Source organism: Oncorhynchus mykiss, chromosome 17, assembly GCF_013265735.2.
Source record: "Oncorhynchus mykiss isolate Arlee chromosome 17, USDA_OmykA_1.1, whole genome shotgun sequence".
Taxonomy (NCBI): domain Eukaryota; kingdom Metazoa; phylum Chordata; class Actinopteri; order Salmoniformes; family Salmonidae; genus Oncorhynchus; species Oncorhynchus mykiss.
The window spans coordinates 46,483,952-46,495,107 of record NC_048581.1 but is presented as its reverse complement, the minus strand read 5'-3'; the positions used below and the strand labels follow the sequence as shown (position 1 = coordinate 46,495,107).

Sequence of the window (11,156 nt, the reverse complement as noted above, 5' to 3'; positions counted from 1 at the left end):
CAGTGCCTCTACCTAGTAAGTAACATACCCCTAAAGAATGTATGGTTTACCCACTAGGAAATATAAGATGCCCATACAGTATTGAAATATACCCCAATTAAATATCCTTTGAACTAAGGCAAGGAATAAACAAAAAAACAATGTACAATTGTGAATTGTTATTCAAGGGAAGACATGTCAATTCAGTTTCAATCAACTCAAGTGTTGGTCCCATGTTTCATGAGCTGAAATAAAAGATGCCAGAAATGTTCCATATGCATAAAAAGCTTATTTTGCTCAAATGTTGTGCACCAATGTCTTTCATCTCTGTTAGTGAGTATTTCTCATTTGCCAAGGAAATCCATCCACCTGACAGGTGTGGCATATCATGAAGTTGATTAAACAGCATGATCATTACACATGTGCACCTTGTGCTGTGGGCAATAAAAGGCCAATCTAAAATGTGCCGTTTTGTCACACAACGCCACAGATGTCTCAAGTTTTTTGATGGATTGTGCAATTGGCATGCTGACAGCAGGAATGTCCACCAGAGCTGTTGCCAGATAATTTAATGTTCATGTCTCTACCATAAGCCGCCTCTACCATAAGCCGATGAGAAACCTCACCGGTCGTGGTGGCTCTATTACCATTGCTTCTTCTTCGCCACTCGTTCCTTCCGATCTTCTCACCGCCTCCAGATAGGAGACACGCTGGGCACTCCTTACCCTTGCCACCTCATTCTCATTCACCCTAACAGGGCACTCCAGGAATTCAGGCGCATGTTCACCTCCACAGTTGCAGCATTTCCCTTCATATGGCATTTGATACTCTTCCCTTCTGCACACACATGACACATTACCAAATCTTGTACATTTATGACACTGAAGAGGCTTGTGCACAGAAGCTCTAACAGGGTATCTCATGAATCCTAACTTTATATGAGAAGGGAGAGACTCTTCATCAAAGAACAGTAGCATGGATGAAGTTAATTTGTTTTCTCCATCCACCATACAGGTCAGTCGACGTGCACCACAACCACTCCATCGATGTCTTCAGTTATATATTCTGCCTTTACTTCTTGCACCACCCCAGAAATAATCCCCTTTATAGGAGCCCTGCTACGAAAATCCATACAGGAAACATTCCACTCCGATATCCTTTGACTCTTAACAAGCTTCTTCTGCTCCACAGACACACAACAAATCTAAATAAGACCACTTCTTGTGACTCTCACCGACTCCACACTTTCCTTCAGATCTTCCTGGAGATGTTACACGGATTTCCCAAGTAGCATTTATCCTAAAGCCTCACTCCGACTAAAAACGTGTCTGGTGGTTTCCTATTTTCCAACACAGCTTTACTTATCTTGTTTCCTGCAAGCCACTGCCACTGTAGCCTACAAGCCACTGATGCAAACCTTTGGAACATCTGCATTTTAAAAAGTCGAATAAATCCATGTAATATAGCTTACACCTTCACAATAAAGTCATTATTTCTTTTAGACAGGTCTAAAGAAACATGATATAAAGAAAACGTAGTCTATTTCAGAAGAACAGAATAACCTACTCTGAGTTGTCCTTATGTTTAGTCCTGATCTGGCTATACCATATGGATGTGTTCTACACTAGTTCATTTAGCAGACAAGATTTGCTTAGAATTCCGTGTCATTTTTTTTTGTTGTATTTTATAGTATGAGGAATACAGTTGAATAAAAATAGAAAGGATATTTTCGGGATTGCGTGCGCACATGTTGAGCGGGTAACAAAGCTACAGGTACTCCCACTCCCATAAACTTAATTTAGAGTAATTTATGTAACTTAAGTTGTGATACAAACGTTGGGCTATATGTTTAGATTTGTTTTATACATTCTAAGGCTGCATGACGCGACTCTAATGATGATTTGAAAAAGGTTGCATGACAGGCATGAGCTCTGCTTTGTTTTTGGCGCAGACTGTACACTCATCAGTCTCTCATTCACAATTTGACAAGCACTTGATAATGCATCAAATTTTCTGGCGGCATCCCCTTTGTGTGGCCGTAATGCCCCTTAAATAAATCCATGCCTTTAGTGGCTAGCGGCTATTCTGCCCTTGGGCTGAATATAATCATTTGAATTCCCTTCTCCCTGCTCTCTCCGAAGCACTTCTCACTCACATGGCTCTCTGTCACATGATCGGGTCTTTCTCTTTCTCACTTAGTGAAAACTGACACATGCGGGACGCAACTGCGCGCTTACTTATCCAATTCCAAGGCACATATTGAAGATACTGGAATTACTTTCCACATTTACTTTTCATCAGCAAGATGAGTGGGCCTAACGAACAGCAAAAGCACAAACCTATGTCAATCTACTATCCCCCATGGTACAAAAGTTGACCTATTCTGTGCGAGAAATAAACATTCCAAACATAGTCTGGGACAGTTGTGGGATGCGATCAATCCCAAATTAATACAACCACTAGCATAAAAAAGACATTGTCCACGCAATGAGGCTAATGCAACAGAGCAGAACATTTCGCTTGAAATGTTTATAAACTATTTGGCAGTTTATTCACATTATTAGCGCACATGTTCCATTAGCAGGAAAACACCATTATCAAAAGGGACCACAAATGCCATGATGCATGTGATGCTTTTATCATAAAGGTGCATTTTTTATGGTGAAAATTATCTTCCCCAAACTTCAAACTCACGTGCTGCTTATTATGTATGCCAGTTAGGCTCTACACCCCTTGTAAAGCAGATTTGTGTGGTTAATTTCTAAGAACTTATTTGGCCATAACCTTATCAAAACATATAGGCCTGTAGGCTAGGCTACATTGCAAAAAAAACAGGGGCTGGGGGAAAAATACATGTGCACTTAAATAGCGAATGGAGGACGCTTTTCCTGTAGTTAATTTTCATGCCAGCCAGAGAAGCAATGTGCTTAATATTAGGAAAGTTGAGAAATAAATATAGTAGGCATAGCCTATAGAAAACTGATGGGATCCTCCACTTTTTAATATAGGCCATCCCTCTGTTTTCTCGCACAATTGTATAACCTATAGAAATGTTGTGCAACATGAGCTCATGGGCTCTCATGAAGTGTTTGATTAGATTTTGAGGTACCAGGCAGTTAGCAAGTTTGGTAGGCTACTAATGACCAGCAGCAGCATCAGAGCTTGGAGAAGCCTAATTACTGTGACTAAATAGTCACTTGGAATTTGACTGCCTTCATGACTCGTGACCGCTGGTGTGGTGGAAATACGGTCACTGTAACAGCCCTAGTGTCACGCCTGCTCCCTCTCCCCCTCTCTGCTGCTCGAGGGCGCCAGGCTACCCATCATTACGTACATCTGTCACCATCATTACGCGTCTCAACGCTCCTTTGGACTCACCTGGACTCACCTGGACTCCTTCACTTTGTTGATTGCCCCTCTATATCTTTCTGTTCTTCAGTTTGTTACATGTGTCAGCATTAATGTCATTATGTTTCCCCTGTCCAGGCAGTGTCCGTTTTGTGTTTCATGTCTGTTATTTATTAAATATTAACTGCCTGTACTTGCTTCTCGTCTCCCAGCGTCTAACCTCACAGATTGCTGACACCGATATTGGAAGCATCAGGGAGTTTTGTTTTTTGTTTGTTGGTGACGTCGGTTCCGGGTGCCGCTGTCGAAGGAACCTGGGTTGCCTCAGCTGGCTCGTCGGGCTTCCATGCCTTAGCTAGCTCAAGAGGTTTCCTTGGCTCGGCAGGCTCCCACCCCACGTCATGCCTCAGCTGGCTCGTCAGGCTCCCTCACCTCAACCAACTCGTCAGGCTCCCATGCCTCAGCCAGCCCGTCAGGCTCCCACACCTAAACTGGCCCATCAGGCTCCCAGGCCTTAGCCTCAGCCGTCCCGTCCTATGCCTCGGCCAGCCCATCAGGCTCGCCCAGGTGGGACGCCATGTGGCGACCCTAGAACGGTGTACTGTCACACCTGCTCCCGCTCCCCCCTCTCTGGCGCTTGAAGGCGCCAGGCTGCCCATCATTACGCACACCTGTCACCATCATTACACACATCAGCGCTTCTTTGGGCTCACCTGGACTCATTCACTTTGTTGATTGCCCCCTCTATATCTGTCTGTTCCTCAGTTTGTTCCCTGTGTCAGCATCCCTGTGTCAGCATCACGTCTGTTATTTATTAAATATTCACAGTAAAATATAGAATCCATGCTTAAAAACAAAAACAAAGTTACCAGGGCATTACAAAAGCATTTTTGAAACTGTTTGTTTGGAATGATAATAATATACAAGTTTGAGTGGTTTTTTTTTGTGTGTTTTTTTTCTCTCCAATTTTTGCTTTCGCCACAAATACTCATAAGATGAGTCAACAACATTATTTGGGAATGAGCTAACAGAATATGACCTTTTAAAAGAGACATTTTCACTAGACAGTTAGTTACCTTATAACTGCTAAATGATCTTTCCATTGCCACATGTGTAGAATAGCATGAGATGAGCTATAAAACTGCAAACGTTTCTCTTTGGATTTCTTTTTAGACGTGCAGGAAGTTAGCCCCCCCACACAAAAAAAGGGGAATCCTAAAAGTAACCCTTGCTAGGAACTTGTGGGGCCTTGCGAAACTGCAGTACAACAGACACTAACACATAGTTCATTTGAGGTTAACAGACACTAAAATACCAAACACTGCCTTCCTGTAGGCTGTAATAAAAACAACAGTCTACACATCAATCTCTACCCAGCTCAAAGCTATACAGCATTTGTATATTTTTCTAATGAAACTGGAAATAGTTCAGATGAAAAGGTGAGTCACTTGACTCCAGTGGAGGCTCCTCAGATGAGGAAGGGGAGGACCATCCTCCTCAGTTAAATTTCACAGAAATTAAAATAGTGAAACATTAAAAAAGTTAAATTACACATTTTTGCAGTAACTTCAACAGCACTGTCTAGGGTAGCACCCTGTGACAGCTAGCGTCCGTCCTCCTCAGGCTACATTGACTTCAAAACAAAGCATAGGAGGCTCGTAGGGCTTACCCACTTCCATAGACATATATGGTAATCATGACCACTTCCAGAGGACATCCTCCAACCAATCAAAGCTATTGCAGTATGAACTGACGTGTTGTCCATCCAATCATAGAATTAGGATCAGAGAACAGAGCATTATTGGGGGTTATATGTGTAGAGAAGCTTGGTGACACTGTTGGATAGAGATTAAAAGTGAAAAGTGATAGTTGAGCATTTTTGGGATATTATTCAATTCAAATTAGTTTTTTCAAATTATAGGAGGCTGAGTCCGCCTGTATTGCTGGCCTTGTCTGCGTTTTTGGGCATGCAAGAGTTTGCTTTTAGAGGACACGACAAGATGGAAAGTTCCGCCGACAAGGGCAACTACAAGGAGCTTGCAGAGGTAATTGCACTTTACGATGCTTTACTTGCTGAACATGTCGAACTTTCGACTGTCTTTTCTGGGATGTCGAAAACAATTCCGAATGATTTGATAGCTTCCATCGCATCATCCATTAAAAGATTAAAGAGAGAGTTCGACTGCAGCGCATTTTCTCACGTGTGCTCCTGTAGGCTTTTCCTCTTTCCTCCGGTATTTATTTAGCAAACATGATAGTACATCATCATTCTGGACAGACACAAGCAAAAACTCATGATATAAATGTGGCAGCAGCCTAGGCTACACCTACACATTAGAAATCTGACATGCTGTATGGGATGAAAACGAGACTATTTTTTCAGTCTGATCAACTGTAGGCTACTAATAAGAGCAGCTGCATACAGCCTATGCACCCGGTCCATCCGATCAGGGTAAACTAATTGGTAATGTTATGTAAACTCAGCAAAAAAATAAACGTCCTCACTGTCAACTGCGTTTATTTTCAGCAAACTTAACATGTGTAAATATTTGTATGAACATAACAAGATTTAACAACTGAGACATAAACTGAACAAGTTCCACAGACATGTGACTAACATAAATTGAATAATGTGTCCCTGAAAAAAGGGGGGGAGGGGGTCAAAATCAAAAGTAACAGTCAGTATTTGGTGTGGCCACCAGCTGCATTAAGTACTGCAGTGCATCTCTTCCTCATGGACTGCACCAGATTTGCCAGTTCTTGCTGTGAGATGTTACCCCACTATTTCCACCAAGGCACCTGCAAGTTCCTGGACATATCTGGGGGAAATGGCCCTATCCCTCAACCTCTGATCCAACAGAGATTGACTGCAATGACAACAAGCTCAGTCCGATGATGCTGTGACACACACCGCCTCAGACCATGACGAACCCTACACCTCCAAATCGATCCCGCTCCAGAGTACAAGCCTCGGTGTAACGCTCATTCCTTCGACAATAAACGCGAGTCGGACCATCTCCCCTGGTGAGACAAAACCGCGACTTGTCAGTGAAGAGGACTTTTTGCCAGTCTTGTCTGGTCCAGCGACAGTGCGTTTGTGCCCATAGGCGACGTTGTTGCCGGTGATGTCTGGTGAGGACCTGCCTTACAACAGGCCTACAAGCCCTCAGTCCAGCCTCTCTCAGGCTATTCCGGACAGTCTGAGCACTGATGGAGGGATTGTGCATTCATGGTGTAACTCGGGCAGTTGTTGTTGCCACCCTGTACCTGTCTCGCAGGTGTGATGTTTGGATGTTCCGATCCTGTGGAGGTGTTGTTACACATGGTCTGCCACCACGAGGACGATCAGCTGTCCACCCTGTCTCCCTGTAGCGCTGTCTTAGGCGTTTCACAGTATGGACATTGCAATTTATTGCCCTGGCCACATCTGCAGTCCTCATGCCTCCTTGCAGCATGCCTAAGGCACGTTCACACAGATGAGCAGGGAAACTGGGCATCTTTCATTTGGTGTTTATCAGAGTCAGTAGAAAGGCCTCTTTAGTGTCCTAAGTTTTCACAACTGTGACCTTAATTGCCTACCGTCTGTAAGCTGTAGTATCTTAACGACCGTTCCACATGGGCATGTTCATTAATTGTTTATGGTTCATTGAACAAGCATGGGACACCATGTTTAAACCCTTTACAACGAAGATCCGTGAAGTTACTTGGATTTTTACGAATTATCTTTGAAAGACAGGGTCCTGAAAAAGTTACTTTTCTATTTTTGCTGAGTTTATTGAGAGTGAATGTGATCAAATTTAGTTTATATTCAAAATTGGGTTGGCTAGGCTGCCTATACATTTTTAATCCATAATGATTAACTAGAACTTATGAATCAACAGAATAGTGACGACAGATGTAAGTAAATGTTTTGTAAGGCCTACAGTTGCATAGGCCCGCATGATCAAATCAAATCAAACTTTGTCACATGTGCCGAATACAACAAGTGTAGACCTTACCGTGAAATGCTTACTTACAAGCCCTTAACCAACAGTGCAGTTCAAGAAGAGTTAAGAAAATATTTACCAAATATACTAAAGTGAAAAATAATAAAAAGTAACACACTAACGAGGCTATATACAGGGGGTACCGGTACAGAGTCAGTGTGCGGGGGTACAGATTAGAGGTAATTTGTACATGTAGGTAGGAGTGAAGTGACTATACATAGATAATAAAGAGTGAGTAGTGGCTGTGTACAAAACAAATCGAAGGGGGTCAATGTAATTGTCCGATGGCCAGTTGATGAATTGTTCAGCAGTCTGATGGCTTGGGGTACAAGCTGTTAAGGAGCCTTTTGGGTCCTAGACTTGGCGCTCCGGTACCGCTTGCTGTGCGGTAGCAGAGAAAACATTCTATGACTTGGGTGACTGGAGTCTCTGACAATTTTATGGGCTTTCCTCTGACACCGCCTGGATTGCAGGAAGTTTGGCCCCCGTTATGTACTGGGCCGTACGCACTACCCTCTATAGCGTCTTACGGTCATATGCCGAGCAGTTGCCATACCAGGCGGTGATGCAGCCGGTCAGGATGCTCTCGATGGTGTAGCTGTAGCACTTTTTGAGGATCTGGGGACCCATGACAAATATTTTCAGTCTCCTGAGGGGGAAAAGGTTTTGTCGTGCCCTCTTCACGACTGTCTTGGTGTGTTCGGACCATGATAGATTGGACACCAAGGAACTTGAAACTCTCGACCCGCTCCACTACAACCCCATTGATGTTAATTGGGGCCTGTCCGGCCCTCCTTTTCATGTAGTCCACGTACAGCTCCTTTGTCTTGCTCACATTGAGTGAGAGGTTGTTGTCCTGGCACAACACTGCCTGTTCTCTGACTTCCTCCCTATTGGCTGTCTCATCGTAGTCGGTGATTAGGGCTACCACTGTTGTGTCATCAGAAAACTTAATGATGGTGTTGGAGTCGTGTTTGGCCACGCAGTCATGGGTGAACAGGGAGTACAGGAGGGGACAAAGCACACAACCCTGAGGGTCCCCCGTGTTGAGGATCAGCGTGGCAGATGTGTTGTTGCCTACTCTTACCACCTGGGGGCGGCCCATCCAGAAGCCCATGATCCAGTTGCAGAGGGAGGTGTTTAGTCCCAGGGTTCTTAGCTTCGTGAGCACTATGGTGTTGAACGCTGAGCTGTAGTCAATGAACAGCATTCTCACATAGGTGTTCCTTTTGTCCAGATGGGAAAGGGCAGTGTGGAGTGCGATTGAGATTGCGTCATCTGTGGATCTGTTGGGGTGGTATGTGAATTGGAATGGGTCTAGTGTATCCGGGAGGATGCTGATGTGAGCCATGACCAGCCTTTCAAAGCATTTCATGGCAACCAACATGAGTGCTACTGGGCGGTAATCATTTAGGCAGGTTACCTTTGCTTTCTTGGGCACATGGACTATGGTGGTCTGCTTGAAACATGTAGGCATTACAGACTCAGTCAAGGAGAGGTTGAAAATGCAGGTGAAGACACTTGCCAGTCGGTCCGCGCACACTTTGAGTACATGTCCTGGTAGCCATCTGGCCCATGGCTTTGTGAATGTTCGGCTACCGAGAGCGTTATCACAGTCATCCAGAACAGTTTATGCTCTCGTGCATGCTTCAGTGTTGCTTGCCTCGAGGCGAGCATAAAAGGCATTTCATTCTGGAACATATTCCAGTCTGTGCTAGTAAAACAGTTCTGTTGCGTAGCATCCGCGTCATCTGGCCATTTCCATATTGAGCGAGTCACTGGTACTTCCTGCTTTAGTTTTTGCTTGTAAGCAGGAATCAGCAGGAAATAATTACTGTCAGATTTGCCAAATGAAGGTCAGGGTAGAGCTTTGTATGCATCTCTGTGTGTGGAGTGATGGTGGTCTAGAATTTGTTTTCCTCTGGTTGCACATGTGACATGCTGGTAAAACTAATGTAAGTTTGCCTGCATCAAAGTCCCCGGCCACTAGGAGAGCTGCTTCTGGGTGAGCATTTTCTTGTTTGCTTAAGCCTTATAGAGTTGGTTGAGTGTGGTCTTAGTGCCAGCATCGGTCTATGGTGGTAAATAGACAGCTACGAATAATATAAATGAGAACTCTCTTGGTAGATAATGTGGTCTACAGCTTATCAGAAGGTACTCTACCTCAGGCGAGCAATACCTCGAGACTTCTTTAATTTTAGACATCGCGCACAAGCTGTTATTGACAAAAAGACACACATAGCCACCCCTCGTAGCTTCTCTGTCCTGCCTGTGCATTGAAAATTCCTCCAGCTCTATATTATCTGTGTCATTGTTCAGCCACAATGCGGTGAAACATAAGATTTTACAGTTCTTAATGTCACATTGGTTCGATAATCGTAAGTCATCAATTTTTTCCCCCAATGATTGCAGTTTAGCAAGTAGAATTGATGGCAGTGTGAGTTTACTCGCGCACCTACGGATTCTCAAAAGGCAGCCTGGGCCTGTTCCCGGGAGAGCAGTATATCTTTCTCATCAGACTTGTTAAAGGAAAAAGCTTCTTCCAGTTTGTGGTGAGTAATCCCAGTTCTGATGTCCAGAAGTTATTTTCGGTCATAAGAGACGGTAGCAGCGACATTATGTACAAAATAAGTTTAAAAAGTTACAAACAATGCAAAAAACGAACAAAATAGCACAATTGGTTATGGGCATGTAAAACGTCAGCCATCCTCTTCGGCGACATCTTAACTATGCAAACATGCATAAAGCAAGCTCAACCCTGTGAGTTATATTGTCTATCAGTTGTTGTCTATGTGTCTGGGTAGAGGAAATCCCCCTCCTAATCTAGTCTAAATATAATTGATATGAACACATTTAAAGTAGCTGCAGTTTGAAAGGGTTTTCATCCCCCCCAGGGCCAGGAGTTTTTTCCAGGAGTTAAAAAAAATAATGTGACCTGGTTAGGAAAAACTGGTCCCATCATAGCCCATATAAAACCTTTTTTCAACTGATTAATCACCGTCATGCCTTATAGGGTCCAGAGTTTTCCTAGTTAGGTTAACATATAAGGAAAAACTCCAGGCCCCAGGGGGTAGATTGGCACCAGTCCGCTTGCAGTATGTGGATGATCACAGATTTATTCAGGAACGTTTCTTGGGATACTTTGATGTGTCAAGTGGGCGAGATGCGCACTCTGTGTTTGACTTTATGAATTTTAAGATGTCTGAGTTTAAGTTCATGGAGAAACTCGTTGTCCAAACCTACAATGGAATGGTACTGCTATTTGTATTTACAGCTAAGTCCCTTCCAGTTCCCTGACTAAGAGGTGATGACTACTCCACTACCTTTGGCAACTTTCCTGACATGAACTGAAGCAACGTCTCACGTGCCCACTCATCCACTGGCACATTGAATGTTTCCGCTACAAGCATTGTGAGTACCCATATACATTTTCTCTTTCCTGTATGTAGAGTCAAATCATATACACAATCACATTATTGCACATCAATGATTTTACTCCTTGCTTGGACTAACTCATTCTGATCTCTTTTGTCTAACTGTGTAGTGTGTTATTGTTTTTTGTCTTCCCAGTCAAATCATGCCTCATACCCTCATTCCAATCACTGCTGTGATCCCTTTCCCACACGGTGTAAGTAGCCCTCTCATTCCCGTTCCCCGTAATATTGTACTATAAATGTCTTTATAAAATGCTTTAGGTAAAAAATAATTAGTCTGATGATTTCTGAAACACACTTTGTTGTCTCCGTGTGTTACACGCCTATACCAGGGATCTCCCATCCTCCTACATTGTTCAAGTCACCAGCCTCCACTGCTTGACTCAGTATGTGTCCTTTGACTCCACTC

The 11,156-nt window shown here is 43.6% G+C and overlaps 1 long non-coding RNA gene across 1 annotated transcript; it reads left to right on the top strand.

The window, feature by feature from the left end:
• The first annotated feature begins 5,247 nt into the window (after nt 1–5,247).
• LOC118940469 lies at nt 5,248–10,933 on the top strand. Its single transcript, XR_005036991.1, has 3 exons — nt 5,248–5,372; nt 10,588–10,724; nt 10,884–10,933. It is a non-coding gene; the product is annotated as an uncharacterized LOC118940469 (long non-coding RNA).
• The last annotated feature ends 223 nt before the right edge of the window (nt 10,934–11,156 follow it).